The 21,014-nt window shown below is 40.5% G+C and overlaps 1 protein-coding gene across 1 annotated transcript in view; it reads left to right on the top strand.

Moving 5' to 3' along the window:
• DLG2 (discs large MAGUK scaffold protein 2) overlaps nucleotides 1-21,014 on the top strand; it is an 803,998-nt gene that overhangs the window by 88,857 nt on the left and 694,127 nt on the right. The window lies entirely within an intron of this gene.

The raw sequence follows: 21,014 nt of genomic DNA, 5'->3' as shown, positions 1-21,014 counted from the left end.
CGGTGCAAATGTAATCCCTCCCCTCTCCCAACCGTTTCAAATTCCCCATCACAGGTGCTGTTGACCATTTCTGCTGATGTCCTGGGAAGAAAACCTTGAACACACAAAATAACCCAAACACATTCCATACAGCTGAATACAGATAACAAACCCAGGAGAAGAAACCTCCTCCCCTCCCAACCGAAACACGCATCAGCAAGTTGACATGTGAAACATTACGATGTACCATGCACATTGCAATGGGGAACATGACACTCTCCAATCTTCACCCAGCATCTCAATAGAAGTCCCAATTTCACTCTTAGAAGAAACATTTCTGTCACTGTTGAATTCCTCAATTTCATCCACCACATCCCCAACCTGATGGCAAATTTTAGACCTCATATTTTCCACAATGTCCTGAATATCTTGCATAAAAGCTTGGTAAAAGTCAGAAGAAATCTGTTTAAAATCTTCCATGTCTCACACAGTAATTATAACGCCCCCTAAGAGCTTAACCAGTGAAAGTCAAAGATATGGAAAAGTTCTGGAATGTATTTACACAAGTAAGAGTGAGATAGGCAGACAGTGCCCAAGGGAAAGTAGAAACAGCTGAAGGTTCAAATCAGCTGATTCAACGTGTAGGAAAATGCTAATATCTTCAGATTTAGTACAGAAATAATAACAGGGAGACAATTGTTTACTCTCAATCCTCCCTTATATTTGGAATGAAAATGAAGTCCAAAATTTAAAAAAAGATTTTTTAAGAAGTAATCCCAGAAATAACAATAAGCACCAAGAGAGCCAGCTTCTCCTCACTATAGAAAGCCTCTCTTAGGTGATGTATACTTTTAAAAAACCCATAAATTTAGTGATTTAGAAATGGGGTGGCCAGTCTTAGTGTCCCTTTAAGGCTACAGCATGGCTTGGAAAGTGATGACAGCCCTGCCTCCCAGCTATAGCTCTTACCAGTAAAACGCAAAATGCTGTTTGCGATTTTCTGGCTGCAAGCAGTCATCCAGAGGACAGATGGGGTGATTCCAGGTGTTCTCCTTTACCCAGAGAATGTTCCTGGGCTTCAGGAAAACCTGCCTGAGCCTGAAAAAAATTGCCGCATTGTCAGCTCCGCCTGCTAAGCCTGCGGGCACAGCTGCTCAGTCTGCCATTTCCCCACTGGAAGTCCCCATGGCTGAGTTGAAGTGCTCTCAACTAATCGTTGAGTTAGTGGAAGACTATATCTGCATGAAATTTACTGTCTCCATCACTGATCCCTATCCTGCATCTACTTCTTTGCTTTAAAGCATTGCACTTGTTTCCCTCCAAGGTAATGGATGACAAAGCCTAACAAATTGTATATATTTTGAAGCTGCCCTGGAAGGTGTTGGAATAAGAGAGAAGGTACTGTTTCAACACCAGTACAGCTAAGGATGGGTTATGCATGGGCTGGAGATGAATTCAAGAGAACATCACAGGAATGTGGCAGAAAAAGAGGTTGCCACTGTTTGTTTGGGTGAGTGAGTAAGATCTCTCAACTGTAAACTTCTTTTGTTATTTGCTGTCCTAATTCTGACATTGTTCTTTTGAAATTATTATCAAATGTTTTATCAATTACCAAGTATTGATGGTCACCAACCTGGAAGGTTCTGAAAGAGGAGTAGAGCAATTCATAGAAGACCAGTGGGTACTAGTCATAATAGATGCCCTGTATACGTTGATCTGTTTTTGAGGTGCAACCACATTACTGTTCCAGTGTACGCTTTCATTTGCATGTGTGAAACAGGATTCTGGTCTCTTCCAGTAGAATTCTTCCTATGTTCTTTAACCCATGACAGAACATAAATCATTTAAATACTGTGGTTTTATAGTCTTAAATACTGGAGAGGAAGAAGGATCCTTCAGTTCTCAGGGGAGGCTATTAGTCATGTCAGCTCTGTTTGCAACCGCTCCCTTTAATCCAGCTTCTATATCAATCTATTGCAAATAGAAGAAAGAACAGCAGGCTTCTAGGCCACCCCATGGTTGAGAACAATTCCAGTAATGGAAAAGGGAGCTGTGCAAAAACTACAGCACATAAAATACATCCACATCAGATGATATGCAATTGTTGTCAGAGCAATTATCGAAGATGGAAGATCCCAAAGAAAAAAGACAGGAGATTCTTGAGATTCAGCATTTATCGCTGGGAAAAAAAAGATTAAAAAAAACAGACCTTATTTATTTATTTAGATATCCCAAAATGAGGGCCCCAAGGCAGCTAAGAAATGTAATAAAGCAACTAACAAAACAATATAACACTAATTAAACTATATTGTACTGACATTTAAAAATAGCGGTCAGGTTTCATTATCAGTAAATACAGCTTGGAAAAGACTATGAAGAGCTGTGATCTCAACAAATACCTATAGAAATAGGGTTTTCAGTGGTTGGAAACCAAAAAAAGATGGAAGGTCAGCAAGTCATTTCAATAGTTGATGCCAAGGCTGAATTATAGAGATAGAAGAGATCTTGAAAGTCATCCAATTCAATCCTTGCTTCATTTTAAAGGTGGGCAGACCAGCTTCGGAATCTGGGGCTTCTCCACTTTCTGCAAAACAAGACTGGTTACTTCTTCACCGTGAGTTGAAGAATCTCAGCTCCTTTCATAGAGAAAAAGAATCGTAAAATGATTCTCAGAGTGAAGGGGTGGAAAGTAGAGGTTACCTTGCCTTTGGGGCAGTGGCTGATGGGATTTTACTTTTCATTCTTTTTCTTGACCGACCGACCAACCAGCCCTTACCCTCCTGTTTGACTACAGTGGTTTAGTAGTCAATGCTTTCCTATCTCATGCGTTTTTTTTCCAGTAATCATCACCTGATTGCACATTGTTCTATGGTCATTTGATCATTGTGTGGACACAAAGCATGAATTTGATAGGTGGCTTTTTTTAAGTAAGCGAAAGGATTATCAGAGGAATTCACACATCCTCTCTCTATTCATTCCTCTTTAGCTTACAAATGGGATAAATTAAAGAGGAATGAACAGTTGGAAATCATCTTACTTAGTTAAGGGTCTAAAATGCTGAATTAAAGCGGAATGAACAGTTGGAAATCACGTTACTTGACCCACTAGTTAAGGGTCTAAAATGCTTAAACGTGTGCAGTGTAGGAATGCTAGTACAGCTTGCTGCTGTTATCCATTCTGTGGTGCAATCTATTGTGTATGTTGATCTATTTTCTGTCCCAGGAGATCTCTGGCAGTCTGAACATAAGGCTTTAACTTGTGCATTATTCATCATGCCATTGTAACTTGGAGTTACTTACATTTCATAGGAATTTCATAATAAAAAGGTTCTTGCCCTGCCATTTTAAATCAAATACATATTTTCCTTCACATAGCTCAACTTTGAACTGTGGTGTTGGAGGAAAATTCTGAGAGTGCCTTGGAGTGCAAGAAGATCAAACCAGTCCATCCTCCAGGAAATAAAGCCGGACTGCTCACTTGAGGGAATGATATGAAAGGCAAAACTGAAATACTTTGGCCACATAATGAGAAGACAGGACAGCCTGCAGAAGATGCTGATGCTAGGGAGAGTGGAGGGCAAAAGGAAGAGGGGCCAACCAAGGGCAAGATGGATAGATGATATTCTAGAGGTGATGGACTCATCCTTGGGGGAGCTGGGGGTGTTGACGACCGACAGGAAGCTCTGGCGTGGGCTGGTCCATGAAGTCACAAAGAGTCGGAAGCAACTGAATGAATAAACAACAAGTCCAACTTGTAATTTTGAGAAATAATTGGGGTGTGGACTCCACCATGTCTTAGGTGGAGATGCTGGATTTTACAACAGGATCCTTGAGGGGAAGATGGAGAGTTCAGTCAGAAGTCAGATCCTAATGGGGCAGGTGGTGGCATCTGCAGGAAACAAATGAAATATCATGAAGTTTTACACCACAGATTAGGTCTCTGACCTCTTTTTGAAAAGCAACTGAGGTAGGAGTTATTCCACGAGGCCTTTGGAAACTGAAGTTGACCAGTTATGGGTGGTGTCCTAACAGCCAGGAACCACACTGAGACAAGGCATAGGTCTCTAGTGTTTTATTACTGCTCCATAACAGAAAATCCTAACAAACTGAAGAAGCGTGGGAAAAACCCAGACATATAAACCCCAAAGGCTAAGGCGGGCCCGATCTGTGTCTCTTTGAATGGCTACCTAATTCCTCAGTACTACGCATGCACTTTCCAGCCTGGAAGGGAGCCCCCTGCTCGCCATCCTTACTCATGACAGGTGGGCCTTTTAGATACAGGTTATGATTATAGTTTTTAGATTATTTTAACTCCTCATGTTGGATAATGCTGTGTTATTGGTTTTTAATGATTTTTATTACTGTAAGCTGCCCTGAGTTGTATGATTCTGAGGCCCAATAAATAAATAATAGTTCAAAATATCTGGATCACTCAGCATAATCCTTAATATCAAATAAGCCACACTACTAGCAACAGATAAATAATCTAATGGTAGGATGAAAAGAGCACATTTTGCACTTGGGGAATTAGCTATGTGGATGTACTTAATTTTTCATTTGATGGGAGTTTAGTTATGAACACAAACGCAGAAGTGTTCAGATATTTGAAACATTTTTAGGCATCTCATCTGTATTATTCATTTTAATGTAATTGCCCTAGGGGTCTCCATGTTGTGGAGCATTATTAAATGTATCTGCAATGTATCCTATTCTAGCATCTTATTTTTTTCAGGATCTACGTTTGTTTAGAGCAAACCGAAATATGTCTTCAAGCTCTCTTGCAGTAGGCAAGTAGGAGATGGAATTATTTGCCGATTATGATTGGAAATGTCAAAAAAAATTGCTAAGAATTTCATAGTTTTATATGAGAATGAATGAGATTCCTAACTGAGAGATTAGTGGTGAAGAACCAGAAGACAGGTTCAAAATCTTCAGTTGACTCCCCTCCCTCCACTCAGTCCACATACCAAGAGCCAGGGTTACAGATCCTTGGAGATCAGGGCTCTGGCACTGTTTCTATTAAGTGCCAGGTCTGCAATGAGATCTTCCTCATCCATGGTCTAATTAGGCATGAGCGGGCTCACTGGCTTGTATTACCATAACCTAGGTGGGGAAAGAGAGGGAGTTTCTCTCTCAGAAATCAGCCCCCTGGGTTTCAAGTTTGGCCCCTGCAGTCCCCTGGTAGGGGAGGGAAGTAGCTGTTATCATCCAGAAGACTCTACTGGTATCAATAGGCACTACCTGAAGATAACTGGATGTGAGTCCTTGCTTCTGTTTGTGGGCCAGAGGAGCCAGCTGTGGTTGTTGCTTGTGTGCTGTCAGCCCCACCAGGTAGACCAGACCAGGAAATCAACTCCACAGGAAGGCTAGAACTATTGGGATTGGCTATAATAACAGAATCTTACAAGTCTGATTGTGTGTACCTCCTGTTCCTCCTCCTTATACTTTAGTGAATTAGGGAGGCATCTGCCTGAAACACTTCTGAATGTCATGTCATTGTTCTGCACTTAAAAGAAATGCTTCAGCTCCTTTTGTCCAGGCAATGGATCCTGCAGATCTCGGTCAAGGTCACCTTCCTGACTATCTTCATGTACTGCCCCTATTGTTGCATAGTGGCATTCTGGCCATGACTGCTTGATCTGATTGCTGGGATGGCAGTGGAGTTCCCCTGGCTCATAGTGTTTAGGGACTTCAACCTACCTTCCCTCACTGAGAGGTCTGGAAGAGCCCAAGATTTCAGGGCTGCCATGATAACCATGGACGCTAGTCTGATTTTTCTCTTGGGGCAAATGGAACATGATTTGAAAGTTGGGAGCACTGAACTTCACCCCTTGTCATGGATAGATCACTGTCTGATTGATATGGGATTTTACAGTGCAACCCCCTCCCCACTTTATAATAGCAAAGAACTCATTAGGCCTCCACCCTAGGTACCTGATGGACAGAGGTTTCCAGAAGGCTCTTGGGGAGTTCCTGAGGAACTAATGGGCAGTTTGGCTGTAACTCTGGCCACCAGCTCACTGAATAAAAGGTTATTTGGGCCACAGGACCAGATTACACCCAAGTAGTCTTTATCTGCTCACAGATCCATTGGTTTACTGAGGAGCTCAGGGAGATGAAGCAGCAGGGGACACACATAAGTATTCTCTTTGTTATATTATTTCTTGCTGTTTTTAATGTTTTAGGCTGCCATGAGACTTTATGGAGTTTGGCATCCTTATAAATTTGACAAAAAATAAAGGAGACACCTAGAATGCTACTGGAAGAAGACCTATATCGAGTCTAGCCAGACACCGCTTTGAGTTCACATTTGGGCCTACACAGTGGCAATTTAAGAGGCAAAAAGGAAATATTTCAGCACCCCTATTGTGTTGGCCAAATGCTACCCAGATGCTCCTTTTAAAGCATATTGCTACCTTCTAGGGAAGGATGTTTACTGAAACAGTTTGAAGGGCAGCTGTGAAGAATTCTCACAACATTTGGTGGACTAAGCTGCTCAGATTAAAGAGGAGCTGGACTCCCTCTGAAGAATGCCAATGGAAATGACTGGGACCTCATCTTATGAAATGATCTGGGGCCATTTTGAGTTTGTGAGGAAGAGGATAGGGTCCACTGGCATGTTAGTTCCAGTCACCACCTCTCAGTTTGATCCCTGTCCTCATGGCTCTTTAAGGCCTCCCATGAAGTGCCAGGAGATTGGAAATGGGCAGGAATCAACGCTTCTTTGAGTGAGGAAGATTTCCATCACCTCTGAAGGATCCATAGTGTTCCCCTGCTGAAGAAGTCTTTACTCTATGCAACTGTTTTGGACAACTGTAGATTCTGTCCACAATCTAGGAAAGTTTGTGGAGAAAGTGGTATCCCTACAGCTATAAATAACACTACAGGAAGTGGATTCTTTGGACCCTTGGCAGTCAGGATTAAAGCCAGGATACAGCATGGAAACTGTATCGTTGGTTTCATTTGTTGATAATTAGAGTGAACAGGAACAGGAGAATGCGACCCTCCTGGTCCTCCTTGACCTTTCAGTGGATTTCAGTACCATAATACTAGTGTATTGTTCTAGGTATATTTAGTGGCTGTGTTAAATTTGCCTGCTGAATTAGCCCATCTTTTAGGTCGGCACAATGCATAAGACCATAATCTAACTAAGCAGGCAGGATCTGCACAGCATACTAAATCATATTCACACACACACACAGTCAAGTTTCGTAAGCTGAACAAGTGCTGTTAGATCTTTACATGACCTGGTTAACATGGTGTACGAACATAGCTTCTGCACTAGAGGCAGCCATATGGCCTTTTCCTGTGTTTTTCAGAAGAACACATGCAAGATGGTGGACACGTTTCCTCCAGCTTGGAGAACCTTTGTGGACAAGGAAAGTTTGCAGTGAGAAAACCGTGTTTGCATAAACCTTCTACCTTTGAGGGGCACAACCTGTTTCAGCCAGACATCTTTTTACAGACTTCCCATCAAACACAGGGAAGTCAGAGATGCAAGAAGCAAAGCCAGAGTGTTCCAGGTTTTTCTTTTATGGTTTATCTTCCCTGGGTGATCTTACTTGGGCTTGGAAGCTAAGCAGGGTTGGACTGGTTAGACTTTGGATACAAGAAAACAGAGGAATCCTAGGACGGTAAACTAACCTGGGAAGGCAGAAAATATCCCAGAAGAGAGCAGCAAACCACTTCTGCTTTGCTGTCAAAAATACCACATGGAAATGTCCGTGAGGTCATCAGGAATCAAGTTTGATTCAGAAGAGGTTTTACTTACTTTGGAATTAATCAGTCTGAAATCAGTGAGAATTTGCTAGTAGCAGATGGTGAAGCATTTGGTTAGGCTACAGAGGGAGTAAACAGCTTGTAACCATAGTAGAAGGAGACTTTCCAACTATAACTACTAGCAGGCAGGTCAATAGAAGTTGTTGCACAAGCATAGAGCCCTTGCAGAAAGAGTTATTTTGGTTGAGAGATAGGTTGAGGATGTCACAAAAACAAGTATCCAACCTTAACCAGACAGTTGCTTGCCTCTTTGGCACTGTTGCCTGAATGGAGTTTCCCTGTCTGAAAGTTAACCTTGAAGCTTAACCTTTGAAGGCTGGACTTCTAATCTTGCCAAACACCACACGGGCAGTTGTCGAACTGCAGGAATTTTAGAAACACATACGTGAACATGTTAAATGAGGATACAACAAAGAATTATTGCAAGTAAGTGGAGCTGTAACTTATTTTCAAGACTAAAGGGTTTGATCTGGTAGTATGCGACATCCCGAATTTTAGTGTTGGTCTGTGCAGAGTTACCCATTTTAAAATATCAGCTTGCAGTGATTGCACGGCTGTTTCTAGTGACTTGGGGAGACTGAAAATGTTTTTGTTTTGGACTTGATTGACTTTATCTCCTAACCTGCAGATTCTGTTTTCTGAATAGACTGGAAGAATGTCCAGCTTCTCCTAGAAACCATAAAGCATTTGTAATGGTATGTGGAAATGACTTTGGGACACAGGAGGAAGAGCTGCAGCCTAGACAATGGTCCGATAAATGAAATTTGAGTCTGAAGGAGGAGGGGTGGAGAAAGCGTCTCAGAAGGGACCATCCCTTTCGGGAGAGTAAAAGTAAGGGGCGGGAGAGGTACTTTCAGACTTGCAAGATTCTGTTAATCTAACCTTACAATAAAGATAGAGCTAGTATTCATTGTCATACTTCTTGTCTGGACTACCTCAAAGGGCTAACATCAGTCTTGCAAGTCTGAAATTGCAAGATTGATGTTACAACTAAACTATGTTTATTGAATAAGAAACAGTCTGCTGGGTTCACATGACATTATGCCCAAATCGGAGAATCCACCCTTTGGCTAAAAGTGTTGTATGAACCAGACCACCAAGTTCAATGAGAGGGTCATCTAGCTTTCCAGGTTTACCCACTGGAACCTGGAGTTGGCAAAGATTGAACCCTTGACTTTCTACACATAAAACATGCTGTCTAACAGTGACAAATGACCCATCCTTGCTACTCCCTGCCAGAAAGGAACTAATAGATCAAAGTTTTATAAAGGATAGTATCTGCAGTGAAGGTGCCATCCAACCATCAGCTGTTCCTAAGAGGAAGGCTGGATAAACCAAGGCAACTAATGGATGAATCTGGGTTTAAAATATAAGAAGTGTTGAAAACTCTGGACCTTTTTTTTTTTTGTCTGCCAAGTGTTGGTGTCTGGTACTGAACACATGCAGAATGAATAAGGGCTATTTATGTTTTCTCAGTAGAGCAATCAAAACTCTATTATTAGAACAAAAGCACAGCAGTTACACTGTTAATGTGCCAAAGCAGCTCTTCCTTCTGAGCTTTCAAACCCTGTTAATTCAGGCTTACTGTTGCAAAAGCCAAAGGAGATCTAAGAAGACCTTTTGTACAGTGATTCATGGCAAGATATTTTTAACACCGCTACTATTAGAAGAAGTCCTCAACTTTATCCCAAGTCTTATTTTCAAAACCAAAAGACTGCTAATACAGCAGCAACACTTGAGTTACTCTGCTCCTCCAGGTTTTGGTCCCATCACAGGCTTGCAAACTATTTTTCGGTGTCCAGATAGTATTCTGTTCCTTGAACTGCATATAGCAAGTCCTCCTGAAACTTTGGACTGATGTGACAGAAAATTGAGTTTGTCAAGTTTGGTGTGTAGCAGCTGTTGCACATGTACAAGTATTGTTCCATGTTGCTGAGATTATCAGTGTATGGCTTGGCTATTTTTCATTCATGTTGGCTGGATATTATGTCATATTTAGCTTTTACAGTAAAGAAGAGAAATGGGAAAGGCCATGATGCCTGGACAAGCACTGATTGCAAGGTGCCAGGTTGAGAAAGGCTTACTTGGAGGATCAGGTGCCTGATCAATTAATATTTCTACCATTCCTAATTTTATTTACATTTCTCTCTCTCTCTCTCTCTCTCTCTCTGTCACAGTCCCTACCTACCTACCCACCCACTCCTCAATCTTTTTCTTCAACTCTCTACCTCTCTATCTAAATGTTAAAATTAAACCAGGTAAATGGATGAGAAATGATTATACCTTTGTGCATAAAACTATTGTTTCCATTTTATTTTCAGGTGATTTATTTCATTTTATTTCAAACTTGCTACATGCCACCCTCTCTTTGAAATTGTTTGCCTTCCACTGGTCTGGCTGTTCAATGTTCCTTGGCGTTCTTCTCATAAAGATCTCTGTTGCACTATAACTGTGTCTAACTCTGTGGGGGTGGGGTGGGGTGGGGTGGATAATGAGGCCGAGAATGTTAATTGTATATTTAGCTCTGTTTGTATTATTTGCTGGCATATGGTGAGCCCAAATTCCTATACTCTATTTTTACCAGAAGCAAGAATAAGCAGTTTCTCTGGAGATGTGAAGTTATTTTTGAGATTTAGTTTTTGCTACTCTCAAGATTCTGCTTTCTTGGATGGCAAAAGGACAGATCATTGTTGCAGCAGCATTATAGATGCATTAATTATGTGATCATTTCAGAACAAAACATTATGTATGTATGTATGTATGTATATACCAACTCTGCTCAAACAAATAGATAAACATGCTTAGGTAAGGGCAGGGGACCATGCAGGTATTCCATGTCCCAATGCACCTGTTCATTGGGAACATCATTTTTTTCCAATTTGTGCAGTGAGGTTGAACACATCATTTGATCTGATGCTTAGCGATGGATTCACCTGATTAGATTATTATGTGTATCTTCATAGATTATACTTTCAGTTGGCTTTTTTCATGCTGTGTGCATTTATAACACACAAGAAGAAATTGCAGCAGAAGGTTGCCATGTGCAGTGCTCCAGCATATCATTCTAATCAGTTAATCACACCACTTCCCATTCCGTCGCCTATCAGTTTTTTTTTCCTACACACACTACTACTACGACGATGACGACGACAACTACTAGCCAACAAATATCCTTCGTGGGCTTGAAGTTCTCCTCTTTTTATGATAAGAGTTGGGATCCTCCAGGTGTTGCTAAATGTTCCTACTATCCTTCACTTTTTACCATGGTGGCTAGGGTTGCTAGGAGTTACGTTCAGACACATCTGAGACCCCATGTGTTCCCATCCTGCTTTTTTTTCTCCCAAAGTGTTTTGTACACATCCTTTGCAGACTTGTGAGTTCTCAGATATGTAGATGCCTTCCCTTTGTGTGTCATCGGTGCTGTTTGAGAGACATAAGTAGTACTGCTTGCAACCTGAACTGTAAATAAAGAGAATGATACACTGTAAAGGAAATCAGAAATGGTCTTCTTCTGGAAAAAGGTGATGATGTTTGCTAAGATAACCCCAGGCTAAGAGCTGGAATTCTTGGCTTTTGTACAGCCAAGTTTCAATTTATGGCCAGCCTGAAAAAGCAGCAAGGCATGTGATATATTATTGTTTTCATAATGTATATCCTGCCTTTCTACTAAAGAGTGATTTTGCAGAGAGCCAGTGTGGTGTAGTGGTTAACACTAGGACTGGGGAGACCCTGATTTAAGCCAACCTTGGGTCACCCCCACCAAGTAGACCAGAGTAGAAACTCCACAGGAAGACTAGAACTACACTTTATTGAGTTGGCTACAATAACAGAATTGTGCAGATCGGAGTGCTCCATACTTCCTCCCTGTTCTTATACTCCAGTGAAACGGGGAAGCATCTGCCTGAGCCACTTCCAAACACTGAAATACAAAGATTTTTAGCTCTCTCTGCCTAGATAATGGTCCTTGCGTATTTCTGTCAAGGTCACCTCTTTTACTCTCTATACCCGCACCATGGAATCTGTGATGGAAAATCTTGCTTTTTCATCCGCTTCTTCTCTCCAACTTTTTTTCTTGGAGGACTAGCTATAGAAAATGGATCAGTTGTCCACCTTAGGTGCTCCTACAACATGACCGACTGAGTAGAATCAGTTTAACCCTGTGTTACAGGGTCTGCTTGAGGGTAAATTTAGCCCCCAGGGAATTGACTGGATCAATTGACCTTCTCTTTTAGTTTCCTTCAAGATTTTAAAGTGAGTTTTGGCAACAAGCTCATTTTATGGGTATGTTAGCTGTCTCTGAAACTAGGTCCAGTGTACACAGATATTACCCCCATTTATTCAGGTTGCTTGGGACTAGATGACTTCATAATGGAGCCAAGAATTGAGGTTCAGGTCTCCCCATTAAAGATTGAAATTCTAAACATATTGAGTAGGGATTATGCTCATTAGGAACCCTGGAACTTTCTTTTAAGTAAATATAAATATGGTTTGTTCTGAATATCTGACCATCTAGGACTTGAATATCCCACCACACAGTTGAGGCCCATCCATATAAAACATTTCTGTTATGCTATTCCATGCTCATTTTAAAAATTCCTTGGACTTTTCTTAGAAGACCTTTCAGTTTGATTTCAAATGGATTTGTGTGAATGCCTGCTTTCCAAACTTCGGATGCCCTCTGAACATGCCCTTGTCATCTCCCACATAGACTATTGCAATGCACTCTACATGGGGCTACCCTTGAAGAGTATCCCGGAAGCTTCAGCTGGTCCAGAATGCGGCTGCGCGGACAGTTATTGGTGCTGTTAAATCGGCACATGTGACACCACTGTTATGCGAGCTGCATTGGGTACCGGTTTGCTTCTGGGTCCAATTCAAGGTGTTGGTTATCACCTTTAAAGCCCTGCATGGCATGGGACCAGGCTACCTGAGGGGCTGTCTCATTCCCATAACATTGACCCGTCCCACCTGGTCAAGCAGAGAGGGCATGCTACGGACCCCATCAGCAAAGGAATTTCATTTAGCAGGGTCCAGGAGGCAGGCCTTCTCTGCAGTGGCGCCCCCCTTTTGGAATATCTTGCCCCCGGAGTTGAGACAGGTTTTCTCGCTCCCAGTCTTGGGGAAGAAATTGAAGACCTGGTTCTGCTGCCTTGCTTGGGATGGGGAGGGTAACAGCTCCACCTGGGGGTGGTTGGTGCCATAGCATCCCTTATTAGTTTTGATTTTATCTCATCTTGGATTTTATATTTTATTTATGTATATATGTGTGTGTGTGTGTGTGTGTGTGTGTGTATGTATGTATGTATGTGTGTGTGTATGTGTATATATATATATATATATTTATGTAATTTATGATTTTATGTTTTTATTATTATTTTTATTATAAACCGCCCAGAGTACCCGGTTGGGGGAGATGGGCAGTGATACAAATTTAAATACATAAAATAAATAATAAATCAGAATACAGTTGATTCTCATTAACTGAGGTTCTATAAAGTCACTGCAAACACTGAATTAGTGAATACAATACTGAACCTGAGCTGGGCCCATGCATGTTGGGCGACTCAAATTTTTTGCCACTCTGCGCATGACCGCAGATAACTGTGAAAGCATCACAAGTATTGATTTCAGGGTTATGAATAAATTTTAGTAAATAGGCCAATTTGCAAATATGGAATGCACAAATAATGAGGATCGACTGTCTTCTCTCTCCATGCTACTTCAACCAATATGATCTTTTGATTTGGAAATGCAGAGTTGCAGCATTTCAAAACAGTTCCATTTTGATGGGTATCCATAAATTGAGCTCATTTCCTTTCCAGCCTGCTTTCATATTAATTTTTAAGCATTTATGAGTGACTACATATTCACACATGTCATTTCAGTGAGCCTGACAGCAATCAGATAAATGGGTATCTCAACACTGCAATCCCTCAAATGTGATTCTATGCATTAAAGTTAAGCCTTTCCAATCTTGCTACCCTCCAAATATGCCTGGGTTCGGGTGCATCCTGGGAATTGTAGTCCCAAAACATCAGGCGGAAAGCAGATTGGAGGAAGTTGGAATAGTGGTTCTACATATCAGCTATGAAAAATTACTGGTAGAAATGTGCAAGATGTTTTACTAAATATTAAAAAAAGCCCATTTAACTATGAAAAGGATTTGTTTTACAATGGTTGTACTTTTGGAAGAATTATGTGTTGAGGTTTTCAAAAGGTCCCCCTTTTTCTTATTTCCCACTGATTTCAATGGGAGATTCTGTCAATTATTTGCAGCCAATTATTTTGATATTTTCCCTTCAGTGAGATTAAAACTTTTCAGGCATTTTATTCAAAACACTGGATTTGCCAAACGTCAGACAGACTGGGGAAAGAATCCCTGCTGTTTTTCAGCAGCATAATAGGCTCAAAGATCATCATTTTATGCTGGTCAATTTCATCTTCTGCCTCTTCTCCTTCCTGTTAGTTTTGTTCAGCCTGCAATAATGGTTTCAGAGCACCTCTTATCCCAGTAGAAGCAAATGAGAACCGAAAACCAAATGAGCTGTTTGACAAGCATTGTTCAAATATGATAGAATGAAACTTCATTCATTTTTATAGTGAAAAGAAATTAAACTAAAGGGGTATAATTGGTTTTGTTTTTTATTCATTGAAAAAAAATGAGTCCTGCCTACTAGGTAGCCTTAATCTGTTCAATGTCTACAATATGCAGATAATTAGTTGTCACTAATATTATGGGACAGACAGTCAGACAGACACCCATTCATACACATGCAGAGTCCTTGTTTAGTAAATGCCTCATTTAGCGACTATTCGCAGTTACGACAGTGATGAAAAAGTAACTTTGTGGCCAATTCTCACATTTGCGACTTTTGCAAATCTGTAAAGCAAAGAAAAGCTGCAGTAAGATTGTAAGCACAGTTGCGGTTTCACTTAGCAACTGCTTCGTGTAATCACCAAGTTGCCATTCCCAATTGTCGCTAAATAAGGACTACCTAGAGGGGGGGTATCTGAAGTATTTTGACAACTAAATGCTGATGTTTATCATTGGATTTTCTTGAATTTTCCATAATAACTTAAGCTTAATTAAGTAGGATACCTGCACATTTCCTGCAGATAATAAGTAGTTTTCACTCCTGGATTTCTAGACTTGATATACTTCCTTTAATCACATTATAGTATTATTGATGAAAGGGACACATTCAGTCTTTCTTGCTTCTTTGTGTATTTACAACATTAAACATTTAATTTACACCAGAACATTTTTTAAAAAGGCATACCATAAGCTCTGGACCCTGGTTCTATAATCATGCTTGAAGTTTAATCCCTTTCCATATGGATAAATCTTTTTAATTTGCTTATTAGAAAACTGTTTTCCCTTGAATTAATTTTTGAAAAAGGATTGATTTTATTCTTCTTTGTGGAAGGTGAAAATAAAATGCTAGTTTGAGTTTGATATACAAAGATTTTTATGCATACGGACTTCAATGTGGAAAAGTAAGCTTTAAAAAATGAAATTTAACTAGCGTGTGGTGGAAAGAAAACACTGTTTTCAGCTTGGCTACAAGAAGCACCCCATCTACTTGGCATTATTTAGCATTTTACACTAAGATAATTAAAATTTTTTGCCATGCAGAACAAAAGCAATTGAAAATTTTATTGGCTGTGATATACTGTATACCAAGATGCTTTAATCTCACTCTTAATTGGCTTTTTTTTAGTTTTATGTTTATGGCTCTGATTATATACTAATATTTATTACGGAAGGCTTCCTCATGTGCCCACTGGTAAAATAGATCGTGTTGATAAACACAAGATGATGGCCCCATATTTGATGTTGGGTCCCTTCAGTTTTGCCCTTTAAGGATTGCACAAAGTCTTTTCTGTGAACTACTGGCTTTGCCTAAATTCCCAGGGGGTTTCATACCTTGGAAGGGGTTGCTCCTCATATACAACTTATGCTTAAGTTTAATTAACCAATACTAGCATGTTTTTCCTGTGGGTCACTACCATCCCCTTGTTAATGAATGTGGAGAACTAGATCTTGCAAGCAACCTAGAAAAGACACTTGTTCATAGTGAAAAATCAGAAGGAACCTATCTCAGCTCTGCTTCAGTAGCTACTCTATGCATCTGATGAAGTGAGCTACAACATGAAATGGTTGAAAAGATGCTACCAGACTCATTCTACAATGCCTAAGGTGAGGTGTACCACATCCAGCCAGGTATACTGGAAATCCGTAAAACGTGCCAAGAAACTGGCACAGATACCAAGAGACATCATTCTTTTAGCCAAATGCAAACTTGATATCGTTCCTAAAGAATGGGAAGTGAAGAACCGTCTACCGTCTGCATACCACACACACTGCAGCCAAAGAGAATGCTATGCTCTCTTCAAAAAACTTCTAAACCATCTAATCAGCATCCTTTACAACTAGCAAAAGATAAAATGCTGCCTCTATCCTGGAATTTCAACTACATCAGGACTTTGCCAGGGCAAAATAACAGAACATATCTCCTTGAAAAAAAAAGAACACCCCCCCCCACAAAAAATCTGTTTCTTCATATTCTAAGATAGGAAAGTGTGACTTAGAATTTCTTTAGTGGTATAGCCAGTGCCTGCCCTTGTGGTTCTAAAAAAGAAAACCAACATCCTTGCTTTATCTTCCTGTTGTTTTCTGTCTCGCTGCTGTTTCACTGATGTTTTATTGGTGTGACTTTAGAAATGGTTTTATATTGCATGAATTTTGCTTTTTGGGGATTTCGAAGTGTGACCTTTCCCCCCCCCCACCCATTTGTATTTTCTGCACCGGCTTGGAGGCAGTTGGCTCAGAAAGACCATTTCTGACTATATAAATAACAGGCATCCTCTTTTGGGCCCCACATGGATGTTTTTCTTTTCAAATCTGTAAAGAAATAATTACATGAATATATTCTGAAGGGATCAGCAGTGATTTGGTTCTATAGAAAGTAGGGATGAAAGAATAAAGGGCAAGATGTGGATGTGACAGAGTGTAGAACGGTCTTTTTCAACCATGGCAACTTTAAGATATATAGACTTAAACTCCCAGAATTCCCCAGCTAGCATGCTAGCTAGGGAATTCTGGGAGCTGAAGTCCACACATCTTAAAGTTGCCATGGTTGAAAAACACTGGTGTAGAAGGAACCCATGTCAATACTGGAGAGAAAAGGAAGAGAGAGGGAGGGAGGGAGAAAAAAAAACATGACTGGAAAAAGGAAGAAGCTAATATATAGGTCCCACCTATCCTGAAGGAAAGGGGGCACAAAAGTCTTCCATGAAGATTTGTAAACTGGAATTCAAATAAAGGGCATCCCCTGTCTCTATCTTGGGTAGATTGGGTAGATCAGCTAAATGTCTTCTTTCTTTTCTTTTAGGCCCTACATTTCTAGCAAGGAAAAGGAACACAAGCAATACTTTCTCTGCCCATTCTTTTGGAAACAGGTCTCCAAAGTGTGTGTGTGTGTGTGTGTGTGTGTGTGTAGGAAGGGGAGTTGTATTCAGGTAGCCTTCAGGTTATCTAGGTTCTGAGTTACATCATTGTGACATTACAAAAGGGCTACCATTGTTTGCACATGCCCTGGTAGGCTATGTAGGATGTGCAAAAATCAGCTTGTGCATGGTTTCCTGGAATGGAACCCTTATGTAGCCCAAGGACTGCCTTTGTATATTGATGAGAAAGTAAATAATAAGGTATTAACCACCGTATTGACCATTCTGTGGAGCATTGCTTTTACCAATGTTAATTGGAATAGGTCTTTTGCCCTAAGCTGAAAGACAGACTGCAGGAAAGATTGCTGATGGTTTAAGCTTGAGCCTGGTACATATGCACAAGAGGAGAGTTGTGTACATATCTATAGAGTAGTTCCTAAAACTAGGCAATCACTAATGCATCTACCTGTGGCTGGCATAGTATTTTAGGCATGGTGATATTCCTGGTAAGGCTTTAGGGGGACTAGTTAATAAACTCCACTTGACAACTTAATTATACTAGGAACAATGCAAGGAGGTAACTGTCTAAATGCTCTGGAGCTTTCTCATCCATGGTAGATAGAGTCATTTTAAAGGTCTGCATTAAATTCTGGGCATACTGTTGTTTCTGGTAACCCTGATTTTCTAGGCCTTGTCCTAGCATAACCTTTTCACACAAAATGGATAGTGGGGGGCTGAAATACTATTCAGAACATCATCAAGGATGAATTTCTTCCTAATGAATCTTTGATTCATTTAGATACACTGATCAGTTAAATTGGACTGTCTCATCACTGGCCAGATTGCTCGCTTCTGATTCTGGGGGTTTGTTGGCTACTATTGCTAAAATAGTGTTTAATTATTCAACTTATTCAGTAGTACTTCCTCACAGGGAAATACCTCTCAAGTTTTTTATGTCCCATTTTTCTCCTCCAGAAAAGTTACTAGACCTTTTTACTCCAGTTATTTCTATGGAGGGAAGAAAAGGACATTTGATGAGAGAATTTGGAGTTGTGGCAGGAAGAAGAGTCACCTGTCCTACCAAATTTTGTCTATGATGGACAATTCCAGAATTCCAGATTAACCTGGTGCCTCTGAAATATCTTTGTTCTGTAGACAAACGTTTGGGTTGGGTTAGCATTTCCAGTCGTAAGTAAAAACATGCACTATACTTATCCAGCCAAAAGTATTCCTTGAGTAGTTTGGAAAAGTACATGAAATGGTCTTCAAAACCACATTCAGAACTGAGGCAACCCAGCATGTTTTACTGGCCTCATGATTGCTGTTATTCCCCTTTTCTGCTGTTCTCCACCATAGAAAAGTGCTTAATAAGTTTGTTTCATCTCTACAGCTTTCTTGCCTTTGATTCTTGAACTGTCTTTCCCCTTCCTTTCTTCTCCAAGATGTAACGTAGATGGTTCTGATGTTACGAATTTCTATATTTCATCATGAGTTTGGTTGACTCTTTTGGCACAGACAGACAGACAGACAGACACTTGCACTTGAAATGAGTCAAAAGGCTTTTCAGGAAAACTCTCTTCTAATACAGAATTAGGAGCCTTTTAGCCCACTGATTGACATATGTTTAAGCCTTAAATGATGCTTAGAATATTAACTTGGATGGTGTATGTATAAAGTATAAGTGTAAAACCCTTGAAAGGTATGTCCTGCAGTGTTTAATGGAGCTTATTTCCATCTGAGTATGGATAGAATTTCAGCCCAAATAGAATAATGTAACAATGTATTTTTGGATCACATAAGATTGCAGCAAAGGCTTTCATACCATTTTCCCACATGGTAATATTTTTACTTGGAAATGTTTCCAAATAAATATTTCAGGATCCACAGCCACACTGTCCGCTACATGTATGAGAGAATACATGCTACAGGACCTATGCAATTTTGATCATGTAACTCAAAAAGGAAGACATACAGTATATTGCCATAATATTTGAATAACTTAAACAGAAATACAATAGGGTATTCCCATGGTGAGGGAACAGTATAATTACTGTGGGCCATGTTAGGCTCCTGCCCAGGTTTACTTCAGAAGGTTACTTGCAGTGCAGAGTACCTTAAAGTGGTTTCCCGCACAAGAAGCAATGATTACACAATGTGGTTGTGCTGTACCAGTGGCGGCTAAAAAAAAAAAAAGTTCTGCCCAACAACCGGTCCAGGCCGTGAGTGCCATTTTAATCTGGCCATGAGCAATAGCTTGACAAATCAGAAGCTCCTTCTGCACGTTCACATCAAGCAATGAGGACAACAGCCTTACAGTTGCAATGTAAGACCTCACTGGATGCAGGTCTCTGGAGGAGGCATCCAATTTGTCCAACTCACTGCTGGAGAAGGGCTACACACAACTTTGAGAGAATGCCGGTTTCTGGGGAGCAGCAGCAAAAGGGAGTTGGGGTCCCCAAGTCCTGAAGGATAAGAGTTATCAGTGGCTGCTAGTCTTGATGGCTATAGAACCCCAGGCAACAAAGTTTAAACTTCCTGTACTACAGGAAGGAAACTCGGCCTTCTTTTATACAAGTCTAGGCTACCACCTACTGTACCTGGTGCTGAATCAAAAGTCTACAGGTAGTCCTCACTTAACGACCATAATTGGAACCAAACTTTTGGTTGCTAAGCAAAGTGGTCATTAAGCGAATCCAACCTGATTTTACAGCCTTTTTTGCAGCAGTCATTAAACAAATTGCTGCAGGCATTAAACAAGCCACTTGGTCATTAAGCAAATCACATGGTTCTCTGTTGATTTTGCTTGTCAGAAGCCAGCTGGGAAGGTTGAAAATGGTGATCACGTGACCATGGGACGCTGCAATGGTCACAAATGCGAACCAGTTGCCAAATGGCCAAATTGTGATCATGTGACTGGGGGGGAACGATTCAATGGTCATAAGTGTGAGCACTGGCCACAAATCGGTTTGAACCATCACTAAATGAATGGCCTTTAAGCAAGGACTACCTGTATTTCAAACAATATATTATTTACAGAGTAAGATTAGCCTCTTTGGAGAAGTAGTTGCAAAAGCTTATGAATATTTGATGAAATGTCTACATTTAGAAACTGCATTTATTTGTGTCTTTGTACTTCCCTCTCCACAGGCCTATTACTAGAAGGATTGTGTGCTTGTCTCTCTCTCCTTTTTACTATTGCTACAAAAAGTAAAAATATAAAATCTATACAGTATACTTACTGTTCTTGTGAAATCCGGCCCATTTTGCTGCCATGTGTTCAGTTTACACAAAACCTATAGTGGTGACCAGGCGTGAGGAACTCAGAAACTCAGAACTCAGAAATTTTATCCAGGATCCCTTTGTAGTTTCAAATATCTGATTTGCTTAGTGCATCTCTGAGAAGGTTCTTAGCTGCAATATTGTATTTTTTTCCCTCCTTTTATATAAATGATGCCTCCATTGTTCCCGCAGCGAGGGAATTTGTGGATGTGGTTTATGTATGACTCGTGCTTCACAGGGAATCACTCCTGAGCAATATGGGAAATCCAGATTGGCAGTGCCCTTCCCCTACAAGCAGGAAAGCCATAACTCCAGGGAAGTATGAGCTGGTCCCTGGAGGGTATTTTGCTAAGGGTTTCTCAGACTGGATCTGGCCCTGCATGCCTGATACTGATAAAAAAAGTTTATTTGTTTGTTTTAATTAATACAGCTGCCCATTTCAAATACATGACTCTGGGTGGCTCACAGCAATTAAAACTATATATGAGCCACAATACTGTCTGTCTGCCTGCCTGCCTATCATCCGTC

Source organism: Candoia aspera, chromosome 5 (genome assembly GCF_035149785.1).
Source record: "Candoia aspera isolate rCanAsp1 chromosome 5, rCanAsp1.hap2, whole genome shotgun sequence".
Lineage (NCBI taxonomy): Eukaryota > Metazoa > Chordata > Lepidosauria > Squamata > Boidae > Candoia > Candoia aspera.
This window is presented reverse-complemented; position numbering and strand designations above follow the sequence as displayed.